The sequence below is a fragment of the Monomorium pharaonis genome, chromosome 10, assembly GCF_013373865.1.
Source record: "Monomorium pharaonis isolate MP-MQ-018 chromosome 10, ASM1337386v2, whole genome shotgun sequence".
NCBI classification, from domain to species: Eukaryota; Metazoa; Arthropoda; class Insecta; order Hymenoptera; family Formicidae; genus Monomorium; species Monomorium pharaonis.
Window position 1 is genome coordinate 9,629,349 of NC_050476.1, and position 18,615 is coordinate 9,647,963.

Sequence of the window (18,615 nt, forward strand, 5' to 3'; positions counted from 1 at the left end):
GGTTATCCCATTGGGCTGCTTAATTAGCATAAGTCCCTTGCCTGTCACAATTCACAAAACATGTATATATGTCGATATGTTTTTACGCGATTGCAGAGTATTATTGTACTTATGAGAGTGATTCTCAAACTGTTGGATACTGTAGCTACATAATAACAATTCTATGACCTTGGATATGAACAGTACAATGGAATAGATATATTCAATTCAAGTATATGTAATGTATCAATAACTATATCCAAAAAGCAAAACTAAAAAAATAAGTACATATCGACATACATATTTCATAAATCGTGATAGGCAAGGGGAGTCACGTTAATCAAGCACCCCAGTAGGATCATAACCTTTCTACATCCAAGCTGTTGTTTCTCGATAACGATAAGAATAAGAATCAATACGTACACTTATTTAGACCGCAGAGATACGCTTCTGAAGACAAAAATAGATATTTCTATTTAAAAAATCAACTTGAGCTCTAAATGACCTTAATATTTGTCTCGCCAAGCTCAAGGTAATATTACCGTTGGATAGCCCTCTACTAGACCTACAACTTTTGGCTAAAACATTTTTTACTATTACTCATAACTTCAGAGTAATTTGCGTAAAAAAATTAAAAAAGCCTACCCTCACTGATGCGCAATCGCAACTTTGACCCTTCATATCTCATTAATAAAATGTGGACTCAATTTGAAAATCTCAAAGGATGTCTCATGATAAACTATCATTTAACACCAAATTTAAATCCGAGTTAAAAAGTGACAAAATAGGCAATTTTTGGCTGTTTTTGGGGTCACTCTTTAAACAAACAAGATTTTTCTTATAGTTTACTCTTGTAATTTGCATGCTGATCAATTTCTGTCGAGCCACAAATCCAAACGATGTCTCAATATAAAATTTAAATGAACAACAAATTTTTTTTCTTATAGTTCATACTTACGACTTTGCATGTTTATGGTTTTTTTTGTTAACATTAATTTTGGACACAAAAAATTAAATATTTTATGAGCAACAAATTCTCATACTAATATCTATTATTTTATTGGAATTTATATGTTGTTCCGCTAACTTGGGCTGCGTTCCAATATTACTGCCAGTATTGAAAATCTATACGTAACAAAAACTATAAATTTTCAGTACTGGCAGTAATATCGGAATATAGCCATAATCTTTGTTTAGCAACTTTTTAGTAGCAAATAAGCAATAAATAAAAATATTATTTAGAATTAATTTTACTCATTTTGTTCTGCTAACTTATGACATAATAAAGTATCTTAAAAAATAAGTTGCTGCGTCAACTTCGGCATCAAAATAATTGTCTATTTGTAAATATCCTTAAATTTCGTGCTCAATATTTAACTTGTCATACTCATTTGTTAAGGTGACGGTACTAACGTGCACATAAAAATAAAGTATCTTAAAAAAAATAGTTTCTGCATCAACTTTGGTATCAAAATAATTGTCTATATATATGCTCTTAAAACATCCTTTTGAATTTCGTGATCAAGATTTAACTTATCAAGTAACTAATCTTTTGTACTTGTAATTTTGTAGCTAATCTTTTTAAAATACTTAACTCTTGTATGCACCTTAACAATTAAATTTGACAAGAGCCCTGTCAAGCTGCCCCCCCTCCCAACATGCAAAAATAAAAAAACAAATAACGCAAAATTATGAGCTATTTATGAGCTTTTACATGCCACCAATTAAAATTTTTGAGCTCATTATTGAGTAAGAATTTAACATTTTTTGTGGAGGGGGGGGGGGGCTAAGTTAATGTCGATTCAGCCCCCTCCATCACTTAAAAGTTAAGATATCAAATCAATCATTGCAGGAGAATTATTAGCTTTTTATGAGCTTTTAAGCTGATATAGTTAAAATTATTGAGCTCATCCCTTTAACCCCCAAACAACCCCTTAATAAATGCAAATCAAAAATAATATTAGAAAAAATAATGAAACTTATTAAGAATTATCTTAAGAACATAACGTACAAAATTCCAAAGATTAACCCTCACAATTCATACATTCCGATTTTGAGTTGCAACCCCTTTACGATAAAATCGCCCCAAACCTCACAAGTACAAAAGAGGACTGTACTTAAAACTACGCAGACTATTTATTTTACAACTAAATAGCATTTGTCCATTTACGAGCTCGCGAAATACGTACGTTTCGATTTTTGAGCTGCAACCCCTTTACGAGAAATCATTCTAAACCTCCCCAGCACAAGAGAGAACTGTACTTAGAGACAGATCTTGAACAGGAGGGTTCCCTGTATGGTTCCAGGAATTGACGATAATAAGTTTAATAAATTCAGTTTTACAATAAAGTAACATCGTTCGAAAATTTTAAACGCGTTTGTGACGAGTCAGGGCTAACGCGCCCCTGACAGTACGCCACCACAATACATTGTTAGAGAAACAGGACCACGCACCCCTTGACAGTAGGCTACCACAAAAACACAGTAAGAAATTCGAGATCTTACTTTCCAAAAACGCGTTACGCACGCTCACCACTAGAGGCCCTCCTTACTCAAGAGTAAAAAGCCAGTTACCAGCCTTTATAAGGAGCAGCGGTGAACCGGAAAGTCACTCTTTGCGCTCTGAAGCAGATAGTCAATTTTGCGAGCAGAAAGCACTACGCTTTACCGCCAGTACAGTTATCACGGCGACTACTCAGGAAGAAGCCAGGAAGCTGCAGTGGAGACTCCGGGCGCTCACGTTGTCACCAGTCCGGAACACGCGGCCACCTCGTGTACTGCTAGCCGAGGGAGATCTGAGGATCTGGAGATACACGGGTGACCTCCTTTTGGACACGTAACGATTGGACACCGCTCGATTGGACACGCACGATTGGACACGCACGATTGGACACGGCTCGATTGGACACCGCACGATTGGACACCGCATTATTGGACACCGCATTATTGGACACCGCACGATTGGACACCGCACGATTGGACACAGCACGATTGGACACCGCATTATTGGACACCGCAGTCTTCTAGTGAATAACATTTATATATCATATGACAGATTATCTAAGCTTAGAAATATCTGGCAGAAAAAAGCTTCGATTTGCCAGAAAAAAAATTGAATTTTAAATATCTATATACGTATTTTTAGGAGCATCTCGTTTTGCGTGGAAAGTTTCAAACCTATGTGGTGCAGAAAATGCTCGCACGCACGCACACACACACACACACACACACACACACACACACACACACACGGGGGGGTGCAAGGGGGGCCTTCGGCCCCCCCTCCCGCACCCACCCCGTCCAAGTCGCTAACCCATGCAAACTGTATTAGAAATCTGCATACACACACGTAAATGTGTGTGTGTGGGTCCAATTGTACGGTGTCCAATAATGCGGTGTCCAATAATGCGGTGTCCAATAATGCGGTGTCCAATCGTGCGGTGTCCAATAATGCGGTGTCCAATAATGCGGTGTCCAATCGTGCGGTGTTCAATCGTGCGGTGTCCAATAATGCGGTGTCCAATCGTGCGGTGTCCAATCGTGCGGTGTCCAATCGTGCGGTGTCCAATCGTGCGTGTCCAATCGTGCGTGTCCAATCGAGCGGTGTCAAATCGTTACGTGTCCAAACGGGATACTCCCGAGATACACCTCTCCACGGTACCAACTGCCGGACCTACTAGAGAACCTCGCCAGGGACAGCTGCAGTGTCGCCACACAGACGGACACCACAGACGACTACCAGAGAGATCAGGCGACGCAGACAGCCCTCGGAACCACCACCACGAGTGGAACGCAGACCAACGGCAGCAGTCAGGCCGAAAGACCAAAGCGGAAGAAGGCCAAACAACGGAGACCATCAAAGGAAAGACTGTCCAGGGTAAAAAGGCATCGTATCGAGGGGCCCGCTGCTACGCCGCCCAAGAGCGTGACCGACTGTAACAACAACGAGGAACCAGCATACCGGGTTACAGTCACCAAACCACCATTACGGTGGAGGCCTAAGGCCTAAAGTCTTTTTCACAACGGCCCTTATCAGGGCCACTTGAACATACGAAAACATAGTAGTGTATATATGTACATAGTGTATAGCAAAGAATAAATATATATTCTGTTTCACCAACGGCCTAGTTCACTGGCGAAAGACCTATCCCAAGCGACCAAAAGAAACGAACACACCGGAACGAGCGAAGTTCCGCCACAGCGTTTTTCTCAAAACCATGTTTTTAAAAAGTCGGTAACCATGATAACTTGAAAACGGATCAACCGATCTACCTTTTTTTTTTTTAACTAAAAGCTTATGAAATTCGCTTGTCTTTGTCGTATCCGATTTTTAAAATTCAAATTTTTTCTATTTTTTTTTAACAAACAAAAATAAAATTTTTGGCCGAAAATCGGCATTCTAATTTTAAAGGTCCGCCATTTTGTTTAAAATTTGAATTTTAAAAATCGGATACGACAAAAACAAGGGAATTTACTCTTTTTTAAGATCCCGTTTGGTTTTTGTGTTTCGGATGAACGGGCAAGAAGATATTATGGTTACCGCAGAATCATGCGTGGCGCACAAGTAACTACACGACGGTGATAAAGGGGGGGATTTTTTAACTAAACTAGTACAATAAAATTTGTACGAGAATTACAAAAGGTGTACTTTATTATGCAAAAAGTCTTATTTTTATAGTTAATCTCTTGGCTGTGAAAAAAATTCATAAAGAATGCCTTTTTTTGGTAGCGCCAAACTGCTATGCCCCCTTAAGTATAGTTCTCTCTTGTGTTGGGGAAGTTTTCTCGTAAAGGGGTTGCAGCTCAAAAATCGAAACGTACGTATTTCGCGAGCTCGTAAATGGACAAATGTTATTTAGTTGTAAAATAAATAGTCTGCGTAGTTTTAAGTACAGTCCTCTTTTGTACTTGTGAGGTTTGGGGCGATTTTATCGTAAAGGGGTTGCAACTCAAAATCGGAATGTATGCATTGTGAGGGTTAATCTTTGGAATTTTGTACGTTATGTTCTTAAGATAATTCTTAATAAGTTTCATTATTTTTTCTAATATTATTTTTGATTTGCATTTATTAAGGGGTTGTTTGGGGGTTAAAGGGATGAGCTCAATAATTTTAACTATATCAGCTTAAAAGCTCATAAAAAGCTAATAATTCTCCTGCAATGATTGATTTGATATCTTAACTTTTAAGTGATGGAGGGGGCTGAATCGACATTAACTTAGCCCCCCCCCCCTCCACAAAAAATGTTAAATTCTTACTCAATAATGAGCTCAAAAATTTTAATTGGTGGCATGTAAAAGCTCATAAATAGCTCATAATTTTGCGTTATTCGTTTTTTTTATTTTTGCATGGTGGGGGGGCCAGTTCGACAGTGGTACAAGTTAAATATTCAACACAAAATTCGAAATCTGTACATTTTAAGAGTAAATAAATATACAATTATTTGTACACCAAAATTAATGCAATTATTTTTTTTGTATTTTTTGTATTTCGTATTTTTATAAATTCTAAGGGTTCTTAAGTTATTTTGCAAGTAAAAAACTTTAAAGTCATATTTTACGAGTATTTGATTAAATTAATATTTATACTTAATAAGTTATTTCTAACTTATATGGTCAACTTTTTATTTTTAACTACACTCAACGGCAAACAAAGCGGTACACTTAAAATTTCGGAAAATTTTACGAAATTTCAAATGATCATAACTTGGTAAATAACAAAGATAAAAAAATTTCTCAAAAAGGAAAATAAAGCTTGAAGTGTCCACTTCAAGAATATTTTAATAGCAAATATGCGTGGCTATTTTTTTCAAAATGGCGGATGACAAAGTTAGAGAATGCAAAATTGATAAATAAAGAGCTGAATTTCCGGCGATGCATGGCGTGAATCAGGTGTCACGGCCCAATGGAACGAAATGCAAATAAAAATATAGAGAATTAGCTTCAAAATGCTTTCTTTACAGAGTTCGATGCGATCATTTTTCGCTGAGTAATTAAAATTTGAATTAAAAAACAGCTTTTCTCTTTAAACTTGCATAACTCAGCGAAAAATTATCGTATCAAGCTCCGTAAAAAAGCATTTTAAAGATAATACTCTATACTTTTAGAGAATTTTCGTCCCATTGGGCTATGACACCTACTTTACGCCACGCGTTGTCGCAAGCTCGAACTTATTTATCAACTTTGCTTGCACTTTCCTTGTCATCCACCATTTTAAAAAATTTTTGCCTACAATGTCGATACAAATTTCGAAAAGTATAGTTTCAAATCTTTCAAACCGTTTTTGAAGTTTTGTGCTAGGGCAATTAAGTGCCGAGATGTTCAATTTTGAATTTGTAACAAGGTCGATTCATTAAGGCTTAAGGGGCTCGGAGGCGTTGCGATTCGTTTAGTTCTTTCATAACTTCAACAGCCAGATTTATTGTTCTCTACATTAATAATTTGCATTATTTTGGAAATTGAAAATTCATTATTTTCAAAATGTATCAATTTAAAGGTCAGAAAAGTAAAGACAAAATTCGATTCAAGCTCTTCATTCTTCGCAATCAGTATTACAAAATAAAGATACGATTTACGTTTTAAGATACCGAAATCATTAGCTCAAATTATTGTTGCAATTTTTCCCAATATAATCCGCATAGATTTTGACGAGAGTGGTTCACTTGGACACAGTACAATTGGACACAGTGCAAATGGGCACAAAATAATGTACACGTTTCAAATAGACACGGTTCATTTCGACACAAGAATTTTGGACACAGTAATGTTGTATACATAAAAAATAAATTCTAAACAAATTACAATTTGGACACGAAATGTACACCGTGCAATTGGACACGTAAAATTTGTACACCGCAAAGTTGTACACCGCTAAATTATACACTGTAAAGTTGTACACCGTAAAATTGTACACCGTTTATTTAGACACGTAAAAGTTGTACATCGCAAAGTTGTACACCGCAAAGTTGTACACCGCAAACTTGTACATCGCAAACTTTTACACCGCAAAGTTGTACACCACAAAGTTGTACACCGTGTATTTGTATCGACATTGTAGGCAAAAATTTCCAAAATGATGGATAACAAGGAAAGTGCAAGCAAAGTTGATAAATAAGTATTCGAGCTTGCGACAACGCGTGGCATAAAGTAGGTGTCATAGCCCAATGGAACGAAAATCCTCAAATATATAGAGTATTATCTTTAAAATGCTTTTTTACGAAGCTTGATACAATAATTTTTCGCTGAGTTATGCAAGTTTAAAAAGAAAAGCTGTTTTTTAATTCAAATTTTAATTACTCAGCAAAAAATGATCGCATCAAACTCTGTACAAAAGCATTTTAAATCTAATTCTCTATATTTTCATTTGCATTTCGTTCCATTGGGCTGTGACATCTGATTCACGCTATGCATCGCCGGAAATTCAGCTCTTTATTTATCAATTTTGCATCCTCTAATTTTGTCATCCGCCATATTGAAAAAAATAGCCACGCATAATTGCTATTAAAATATTCTTAAAGTGGACACTTCAAGCTTTATTTTCCTTTTTAAGAAAAATTTTTATCTTTATTATTTACCAAGTTATGATCATTTGAAATTTCGTAAAATTTTCCGAAATTTTAAGTGTACCGCTTTTATTGCTGCTGAGTGTATTTTGTCTTATACGGTACGATGGTACTGACTATTAAAGTATTTTAATAACCGTTCAATATTTTTGATATGTTTGTAATATCTTAAAACACAAAATTAGCAAAAAATTCTCTTCTATATTTGTTTTCTTTTGTTTATACAAATTTTTTGAGAAGAATGCTAGCATCACGTGAACTTAGCACCTCCACTTTTGTTCTTAATTTCCTGCAAACGGAAATATAGGAGCACACAATTCTGGACTAGACTAAAGCAATAAATTAGCACATAATTTGTACATGATTATGCCATATATCCAAACTTTTTTTAGTGATAGGGTTCGATTTATAAACTTGTTAATATTTTAGTGATTTTTATTGCTTTATAGTTGTCTCATTATTTATGTTTTATGTTAGCAATGCAAAAAGTACAATATATGTAAAAATTTAGAAACAAAATGATTAAAACAAGACATTTTTACACCTAACTCTACAAATCCTACAAAAGCTTCTTGCAAATACTGCATATGTAAAAGAAATGTAAAGTTATTCTATTTAATATCACATGAAAATAAAGAAGTATATAAAAACTGCAGCACCTTTTTCATCAGTTTCAACAACGAATATTAAATATTTCAAATAAAACTTTCAAACATTCTGCTGCAAAAGAAAATTAGCTGTGCTTGTGCATTCATTCTGCAGTACATTGTCAGTTGATCACCTTAGCTTGTTATACAAAAATGTATTTAATACATCTTTAATAACTAAACAGTTAGGACTTCATCAAATTAAATGTAACAGAGAATATATGTATTGCATCATAGAATATATGTATTGCATTCACACTTTCACATAACAGGACGTAATAAAATCAAGTTAATCAAAATCAAGTTTTCGTAAATATAGTTTATTTCTAGATAAATCTACGGATATAAGTGTAAGTAAGATTTTAGCTATCGGTATTAATTATTTTGATACAAATAAAGGAACAATTATACATTTTTAACATTAGAAGAATTAAAATCATAAAATGCAAAAAGTCTTGCTTATGTAGTTAAAGAGACATGAAATATTTTTTAATTGTTTTTAAAAGACTTAATTGAAACTGAAACTAATAATTGCAGTACTGATTAGTATAAATAACGATCTTTATAAAAAATTAAAGGCAAATGTTCCAAATTTAATTTTAATTGTGTTTGTCATTCACTACAAATGGCAGCTTCTCATGCAACAAATGGAACATTGCCTCGCGTTTTAAAATATTTAGTTTTTCAATTTGTAACCGGTTTTCACGATTGTATGTTAAACGTTAAAGGATGTTAAAGGATTAGAAATTTTACGACCTGAATTATGGAATCAAACATAAGTTAGTATTTATCTTATATTTAAGGATGTATTGGACTAAAGTTCAAAATGGTACAAAGTTGCTAAAAATTTGTGAAATTGTTCTTTTAGTTTCTCTGTACCGCAAAAAATTGAAAACGCATCCACTAAACGGTTACTGAGTTATAACTGTTTTAATTTTCACTGATTTTACATGGTATCCTTTTCTATCATATAAAAAAAGACGATCTTGACGGATGAAACAGCTAAAAAAATGTAGAAAAAATAGTACCAGTGTTTTGAATTTTTTTAAAACATTTAGTATATAAAGAGATGAAAATATCTGTCGTTTCAATTGTCTTCACTACACCGTTTTAAAGAAATAAAATATAACTTGAGATAATTGTGCATTTTCACTGTCAAAAGTTTAAACTCATAAGTGAAAAAAATCGCAAATACGGGAAAAATACTTTTGTAAGAGTAAAAATAAGACTCCAACTATCGTTCAAGTTTCTTACATCTAAATTTACTATGCGTTAGGCGTAGATATTTAAGTATTTCAAATTTCATTTTTGAAATTTTGCCTAAGATTATATGTCCAATACATCCTTAAAAAAATATAATTACCGTAAATTATATAAAATTATTAATGAGGAAAAAGAACCAAAAATGTAGATTTCCAATACAAGATGGCTTTCGACTGAATCAGCAATTTTTTTAATTTTTAATCAACATTTAGAACAACTCATTTAAAACTTCTGGGAAGCTGGCAGAGCCAAACTCCTCTTCCTCATTAAATTAGATATTTTCTTTCTGTTTTGTAAGAGGGCTTATTCAAAATTTTCATCTTAATCGTTCCAGTGTCACAGACTATGCAACGAATTCCTACGCAATAAACACAGATGTGTAAGCCCTTAGGTCGCTCCAGGCGACCATTCTTAAGATAACAAACCTGCCTGTGATTTAGTCATTTCGAGCATTCTTAGATAAAAATTACATTTTTTAAAAAAAAGCCCTTTCACAGAACTAAGTAATACATATTTATAACACTTCAAATTAAGTAATAAGACTAAAACTTTTCTATTTGCGAGATTAATATCCTTTTAAATAAGTTAAAAACAACCTTAGTCATTTTTATATATTAGGTGTACAACTTTGCTTCCGCCGTTTTCCAATAGATGGCTGTAGCGGTAAGCTGGTCAAAATAAATAGATCGTAGACATCACACAATAAGCTTAGGCATTTGTAAACATAACGCCATCGAAATATTAGTCAATTTGTGTCTGCATCATAAAGTTATTCTCGACTGAAAATTATAGTTTACGAGCCAAATTCTCGTCATTTGCGAGGTTTTAATTTTTTGCTTCAATATGAAAAAATCTGTGGCTGAGGCACATCGAATGTTTTCAAATAAGTATGGTGAGACCGCTATTAATAAAAGAACATGCCAAGAGTGGTTTCAACACTTCAAGAACGGTGATTTTGACGTCGAAGACCGGCATGGCGGTGGAAGAGAAGTTTTCGAAGATGCAGAATTGGAGGCATTACTTGATTAAGACTCATGTCAAACGCAAGAAAAATTGGCAGGATCATTAGGAATGACTCAACAAGCCATTTCAAAACGCCTGAAAGTCATGGGAATAATTCAGAAGTAAGGAAATTAGGTGCCGTACGAGTTAAAGCCGAGAGATGTTGAACGGCGTTCGTTTGCGTGAACAGCTGCTTGTAAGGCAAAGACACAAAAGATCTCTGCATCGTATTGTGACTGGGAACAAAAAATAGGTTTATTTTTGATAACCCCAAGCGCAGAAAATCATAGAAACTTTCCGGCCATGCTTCCATGTCGACGGTCAAACCAAATATTCACGGCTTCAAAGTCATACTCTGTATTTGGTGGGACCAGCTCGGCGTAGTGTATTATGAGCTACTAAAACCGAAAAAAAATCACAGGCGATCGGTATCGAAAGCAATTGATGCATCTGAGCCAAGCACTGAAAGACAAACGGCCGCAATACAACGATAGACACAATAAAGTAATTTTGCAACATGACAATGCTCGACCCCATGTCGCAAAGCCCGTCAAAACATACTTGGAAACGTTGAAATGGGAAATCCTACCCCACCCGCCATATTCTCCGGACATTGCTCCCTCTGACTATTACTTGTTTCGATCAATGACATACGGTCTAGCTGATCAGCACTTCCGTTCTTATGAAAAAGTAAAAAATTGGATCGACTCGTAGATCGTCTCAAAAGATAAGTTTTTTCGACGCGGAATTCGCATGCTGCCAGAAAGATGGGAGAAAGTAGTGACCAGCGATGGACAATACTTTGAATCATAAATGTATAACCAGTTTTTCACAATAAAGCCTCGAATTTCGAAAACAAAAACGGCGGAAGCAAAGTTTTACACCTAATATTTTTTACATTGTAATGTCCATAAATTGTACCTTAAATTTCATATCAATCTACGCGTTAGATTTTTCAAAGAAAAATCTTGAAAAACAGGCCGTTTACATGAGATTCTTCCTTTAAAGGGTTAAACGACAGTAAAATTTTCAAAAAATTAAAAATTATTTTTTTCTTAAATGATAACTTAAAATCTGTAAAAATTTTTATTGTAAAATTTATAAACAAATTAGTAACAAATTTTTCGTTAAAAAATCGACTTTCTTTCAAAACTTTTGTTATTCAAAGAATTTTCAAATAATTAAAAAATGGCTCCGTTAATTCTTAGGTATTAAAGTATTAGGTTGTCGAAAAAATCATAACGCAAGTTTATTTGTGGAAGTACTAGAGTTATTCACATCTGTTATGGCTATGTTATTTGACAGTTCTAGTTTCAGTCTAAAAAAAATTGAGCAATTTGATTGAGTTTTGGAGCTATTACAACAAGTCGAAGGTGAAAGATCAAACTTTGTTGCATTTTCGCCATATTTTACTGCTTTACTTCCATAAAAAAAAGAACACGCGTTAAGCTTGTGAAAAGTTGCATAAAGTTTACGGTAATAATGCTCTGCAAAAACATCAATGCCAACAATAATTCACGAAATTCTAGGCTGGTGATTTTGAGTTCAACGACGCTCCTCGGTTAAAAAGGCTCCAAAGTTGATAATGATAAAATAAAGATATTGAGTCAAACCCACATTACACGACACAAAAGATTGCTGAAATATTGAAAATCCATCTTTTAAGTGTCCATGAAAATTATCAATGAGTTGTAAATCGCCTAACGGTCTGCATCGAATCTTAGTAATGAATATAATTTTTATTAAATTTAATTTTCTTAGCTTTATTTTAAACTGCGCGCCGACAGGATTCGTCAGACTTAAAACACAGTAACTAAGCTAAATTTTGATGCTCAAGCACATCTTTCAATTACGTCAGTGAACCTAGCTCCCCACCACTAAAAAAAAATTCGGACCTACCCTACAATTTTCTGCTAATTATCTGCTAATTTTCTGCCCTAGTCCCGAATTTTTTGCTCCTACCCGTTTGCAGAAAATTAAGATCAAAAGTGGGGATGCTAGCTTTACGTGATGCTAGCACCCCCACTAATAAAAATTTTTTTTTAAATCAAATATACCAGAATTTTCTGCTCATTTTAGGCTTTAAGAAACTGTAAACAAATATAAAAAATATCGAACGGTTATCCAAGTACCGATACTCAAAAACAATATACCGCAACATTATAACAAAAAATAGTTAAAAACAATAAGCTACCAGGACAATACCATAACAGCACAACTTTAAAACTATTTCTTAAAATATTTAATTTGCAAAATAAATTTAAAAAGTCTAAAATTCACAAAAATACAAGAGTAAAATACCATTACAAAATTATTTGCTGCATCGACTGTGGTATCAAATTGTTCCCCTATTTTTCTGCATCTAAAATACCAAGTCTCGAATTTTTTGCTCAATATATAACTTGTGCAACTTAATTGCTATTCCGCGCACACAAGAGTAAACTACCTTAAAATAATTATTTGCTGCGTCGACTGTGGTGCCAAATTGTTCCCCTATTTTTCTGCTATTAAGATACCAAGTCTCGAATTTTTTGCTCAACATATAACTTGTGCAACTTAATTGTTATTCCGCGCGTAGTTTAAGGTAGTTTACTTTTGTGTGCGCGGAATAACAATTAAGTTGCACAAGTTATGTGTTGAGCAAAAAATTCGAGACTTGGTATTTTAGAAGCAGAAAAATAAGGGAACAATTTGATACCACAGTCGACGCAGCAAATAATTATTTTAAGGTAGTTTACTCTTGCACGCGCGGAATAACAATTAAGTTGCACAAGTTATATATCGAGCAAAAAATTCGAGACTTGGTATAAGAGCAGAAAAATAGAGGAACAATTTGACACCACAGTCGACGCAGCAAATAATTTTTTTAAGGTAGTTTACTATTGTGTGCGCGGAATAGCAATTAAGTTGCACAAATTATATATTGAGCAAAAAATTCGAGACTTGGTATTTTAGAAGCAAAAAAATAGGGGAACAATTTGATACTACAGTCGATGCAGCAAATAATTTTGTAATGGTATTTTACTCTTGCATTTTTGTAAATTTTAGATTTTTTAAATTTATTTTGCAAATTAAATATTTTAAGAAATAATTTTAAAGTTGTGCTGTTATGGTATTGTCCTGGTAGCTTATTGTTTTTAACTATTTTTTGTTATAATGTTGCGGTATATTGTTTTTGAGTACCGGTACTTGGATAACCGTTCGATATTTTTTATATTTGTTTACAGTTTCTTAAAGGCTAAAATGATCAGAAAATTCTGATATATTTGATTTAAAAAAAATTTTTTTTTATTAGTGGGGGTGCTAGCATCACGTAAAGCTAGCACCCCCACTTTTGATCTTAATTTCCTGCAAACAGGTAGGAACAAAAAAATTCGGGACTAGAGCAGAAAATTAGCAGAAAATTAGCAGAAAATTATAGGGTAGGTCCGAATTTTTTTTTTAGTGGTGGGTGCTAGGTTCACTGACGTCTTTCAATTCCCCCTTCCTACCTTCCCCGAAAAATTGTAAATTAATTTATTGCGAAAAATACCCCGGCTGAGGTCATTTTTCGGGGAAGGTAGGAAGGGGGAATAAAAGATGTGCTTGAGCATCAAAATTTAGCTTAGTTACTGTGTTTTAAGTCTGACGAATCCTGTCGGCACGCAGTTTAAAATAAAGCTGAGAAAATTAAATTTAATAAAAAAAATTATATTCATCACTAAGATCCGATGCAGACCGTTGAGCGATTTACAACTCACTGATATGTTTAATATATTACGGTCGGTTAGAAATAATGTACTAATATTGCCACTTGAAAAAACTAGGATATATAAGCAAGCTCGACATTTGGGTGAAAAACATAGAAAAGATACGTCATGACTTTTCCCACAACTCGATACAATTAAGAGAAAAATTTTTGTTTTTTAGTTTCAGGTAATTTAAAATCATGAAATAAAATACACCATTGACCTTTTATAAATAATATTCATCAGCTCAGCACTCTTTGATGACATTTATGATAATCTTTTTTTCACTTTTATTGTTTTTATTAGTTCATAATGTGACAAAATGCAAAACTTAATAGGATATTTAATTCTTTTCCAATCCGCATCTGAAAATTATCTGCTTTTTTGAGCCGTCACTGTTCTCTAATCCCATAAAACAATCTTAACCTTAGAACAATATACCTATTTTTTTCTACCTAAAACGCCATACTGGATTAAAAAATGTACTCCATTTCTTCCCAAGCGTTCTGCATTCTGTGTGAACAGATGGAATAAAATCAATATTGTACTACTTGAATCTCTTCGTCTTTTCATAACAACGATGGTGTAATTCACAATAATAATAATTAACACTAAACACGTTAAAAATTAATTTAAACAAAATCAAGTTTAAAAAATCGCAGGAATAAGTTTTTTATCAAATTTATTGTATTTTCGTCAATTTTTAACAAATTTTAAAAATTGAACAATTTTGGAAAAATAAAAGATAAATCTAGAACTAAGATATGAGTATTGTTTAAAAAGTACTATTATTTTAACAAATAAAAATTGAAAAAAAAAACGATAACTTAAGAAAAACAAAAAAATAAAGACACAATCATTCTTGTTTTAATTTGCTATAAAATTGTAAAAAAGTTTCTTTTTTAAATATAGAATACATTATTAAAATAAAAAAAATTATTAAAATATTTTCATAACTCCAAGTGGCATTTGCCACACTGTATCATTCTGTGGTTTTCACACACAGAAACGTACCTTGCACGCAGCAAAACGTAGCAGTATTTCTTTCTATAATGAGTGCCCTTCCAAACAAAATCTAAACACAAAAAAATGTTTCGTATCCGAACGAAATACACAAACATCAAATTAGGCCTAGGATATAAACGTGCCACATTTTCACTTTGTACTACTCAGAAGCTAATAATATTCCGACGTCAGCTAGTGTCTCTCTCTCAATTCTTAAAACTTTAAATTGAATTATGGTCGGTGTCTCGAATCGATCCCTTCATCTGCTAAATTAGGAGATAAAATCAAATTCGCGTTGGGTACAAAACTACCCCTGTATAACGCTCTATGGTTAAGGATATATTGGACATACAATCTTAGACATGTGCATGAAATTTGAAATACTTAAATATCTACGCCTAATGCATAGTAAATCTAGATGTAAGAAACTTGCACGATAGTTGGAGTCTTATTTTTACTCTTACAAAGGTATTTTTCACATATTTGTGATTTTTTTCACTTATGAGTTTAAACTTTTGACAGTAAAAATGCACAATTATCTCAAGTTATATTTTATTTCTTTAAAACGATGTAGTGAAGACAATTGAAACTTGGTAGATATTTTCATCTCTTCATATACTAAATGTACAAAAAAATTCAAAACACTGGTACTATTTCTTCTATATTTTTTTAGCTGTTTCATCCGTCAAGATCGTCTTTTTCCATAAGATAGAAAAGGATACCATGTAAAATCAGTGAAAATTAAAATAGTTATAACTCAGTAACCGTTTAGTGAATGCGTTTCCAATTTTTTGCAGTACGGGGAAACTAAAAGAACAATTTCACAAATTTTCAGCAACTTTATACCATTTTGAACTTCAGTCCAATACATCCTTAAATATAAGATAAATACTAACTTATGTTTGATTCCATAATTCAGCTCATAAAATTTCTAAAACAAAATCCAAAAGCTATTAACCAATGTTTTAATTAATGCAGTTTATAAAAACTGACTAATAAAGATATTAAATTTTTTTAAGAGAATTGCCAGATAAAAAATATAGTATATAAATTTAATACTGATAATTTCTTACTAATTATATACAGAAATTATTTTTTATATACTTTTCGTGTTTGTAAATATCTAATACAATATAATGAATTTTATATTTTAATATTAATACTTTGTAGTTCCAATATATCTTTTTTAATATTTTGAGATAACAAAACCAGTGGCATAAACCATGCGCAATGAAAATTTTACAAAATAAAAATGGAACATACGTTAGGTACTTATTACCAATCTTAAATACTTTGGAAGAAAAATTGAAAAAGTTAAACAGAGAAAAACATACAGAATGTTGTTTACTGCTTTTATAGCAATTCAGTAGTTCAGCAATTTAGAAGATTATATAAAAAGTATGAGATAATTAAAATACTCTAATGTATAAAATAACAATAAATTTGTAATAGATGACACATTATTATTAATTATTATATGTATAACGCGCGTGCGCGTATATACATATAATAATTAATAATATAACTAACAATAAATAACGAATCTTTACTTTGTAAGTAACGGTACCACATTACTTTTTAAAATCAGTAACGACTGTCAGTAATGCATTATTTTTATAAAATAACATTCCCGACTCTGTTAAAAAATATATCTATTACTGTTTAAAAACCTAAAACAACTTATAATTATTCAGAATCTTTACTTTCTCTTACCTATACTCAATATATATCTTAAGTACAAAACTTTTGGAGAAATTTAAACAACACAAACAAATCTAAATATATTGCAAATTTCAGTATAATAAGTGATTAGAATTATAAATTTTCCTTAGACATGCTTGGTAATTTGAATTCTTTCTCAATTACTTTACATATACAATATGGAATTGCTAGCTTCTGCTTTATTCAATCTATTAACTTTAAGTCAATTAAAAATATATTTTCACGAGCCACTCACACTCAGTCGTTTGAGTGATAAAAAATCACATGTGACTTTTGTCGATATTATAGCCATAACTATTCTCTAGCAAACTTATCACTATTTGCGGTATTGTAAATTTTTTTGAGCATTAGGATCTATCCAGATAAACTTGTTTAGCTGGATAGTCATATGCACAAAGAATAATTATCTAAATTCTATCATAAAGATATAAACATTTTAATGCTTATAATTGTAACTATCCAAACTATAAAGTTTTAGTCACTGAAATAAGAACAACAAATCTGTCACTCAAAATGCTTGTTTAAACATATGTAAAATTTAATCTTAATGTAATTAATGCACTTTAATCTTAATGTAATTAAAAAAGAAAATTGCAAATTTTTTATACAATAGATCAAAAATTCTAAACCAGATGTAAAATTTGATTGTTAATAGCTATTTCAAATATACACTACCAAGGGTCGATTTTTCCAACTTCTTGGTAAACTTATCTATCAGAAAAATATATGTTTGTCTTTATTTATTTAAGAAAAAAAATGAAGATAGACACATGTTTACCTAGTAGGTAAATTTACCCCAAGAAATTGGAACAACCAGTCCTAAAAGTTATAGTTCACATTACATATACTATAAATTTTCAATGTTGGTAGTGAATTTCGAAACAGAGCCAACGATTCTGTTTTAAATGCAAAATACAGGCTAATGATGTATACCACATGTTTGTTTCTTTGCGCTTATATGTCTCTATTTACCTTTCTTATTCACGACACTCAAATATACATTTGTTGTGAAAAAATGTACAATTTGGTGCAACCATGAGATAAAAAACTTATATTGCATCTTTCAATTTCATATTTCTGCGATTAATTACACAAAATATTATCAATCCTGTTCTTTTCAGCCAAACTTGTAGTTTTTTTTTTTACATGGGAAAGAATAAAGGAAAAAAGATAAAACTGTGCAAGAAATTCAGGTAAAAAGAACAGACTTATAAACACGACGTGACGTGATGCGACGCAACATTGGACGGGCACGTCGCGTTTGCACCGAATGTTCCGTTTGATTCGGCGTTTTGCGACTGTCTAATTTGACCAGTCTTTCGCTCTTGTCGTTATGCGCTATATGTCGAAAGAATCGGCGCTAGGAGACATGTGTCAATCCGAGACGCGTGTCGCATACGGTATATAATTTACGAGATTACTCGTCCTTTCTTTCTTTTTCTACTTTGAGAAAGTGAGACACAGAAAACATAATTGCTCGTAACATTGTTAAATACAAACGTAGACTCGCTTGTTACTTACTTCTAGACCGCGAAGTCCGTTTAGATCCCACACCGACACGCACGTTATGTCGGTTATGTCTCCAAGGCTATATGTCTTTTTTTTTCTCACTTTACAGTTCTCATGCGAAATCCATGAATTACCGAACGCTACAGGAATGCCACGTATTAACAACACTGCTCCGCGAGGACTGGAGCATTGTCTTCACGG

At 32.8% G+C, this 18,615-nt stretch overlaps 1 protein-coding gene across 6 annotated transcripts in view; it reads right to left on the reverse strand.

The window, feature by feature from the left end:
- LOC105831889 (myotubularin-related protein 3) overlaps nt 1-18,558 on the reverse strand; it is a 199,634-nt gene extending 181,076 nt beyond the window's left edge. For 5 of the 6 annotated variants that reach the window (XM_036293108.1, XM_012672341.3, XM_036293107.1 and 2 more), the window contains exon 1: nt 18,427-18,558. The gene's annotated coding sequence lies outside the window, so the exon portion shown is untranslated. The remainder of the gene's footprint in view (nt 1-18,426) is intronic. The other variant, XM_036293106.1, reaches the window with a different exon arrangement.
- Nucleotides 18,559-18,615: the final 57 nt, after the last annotated feature.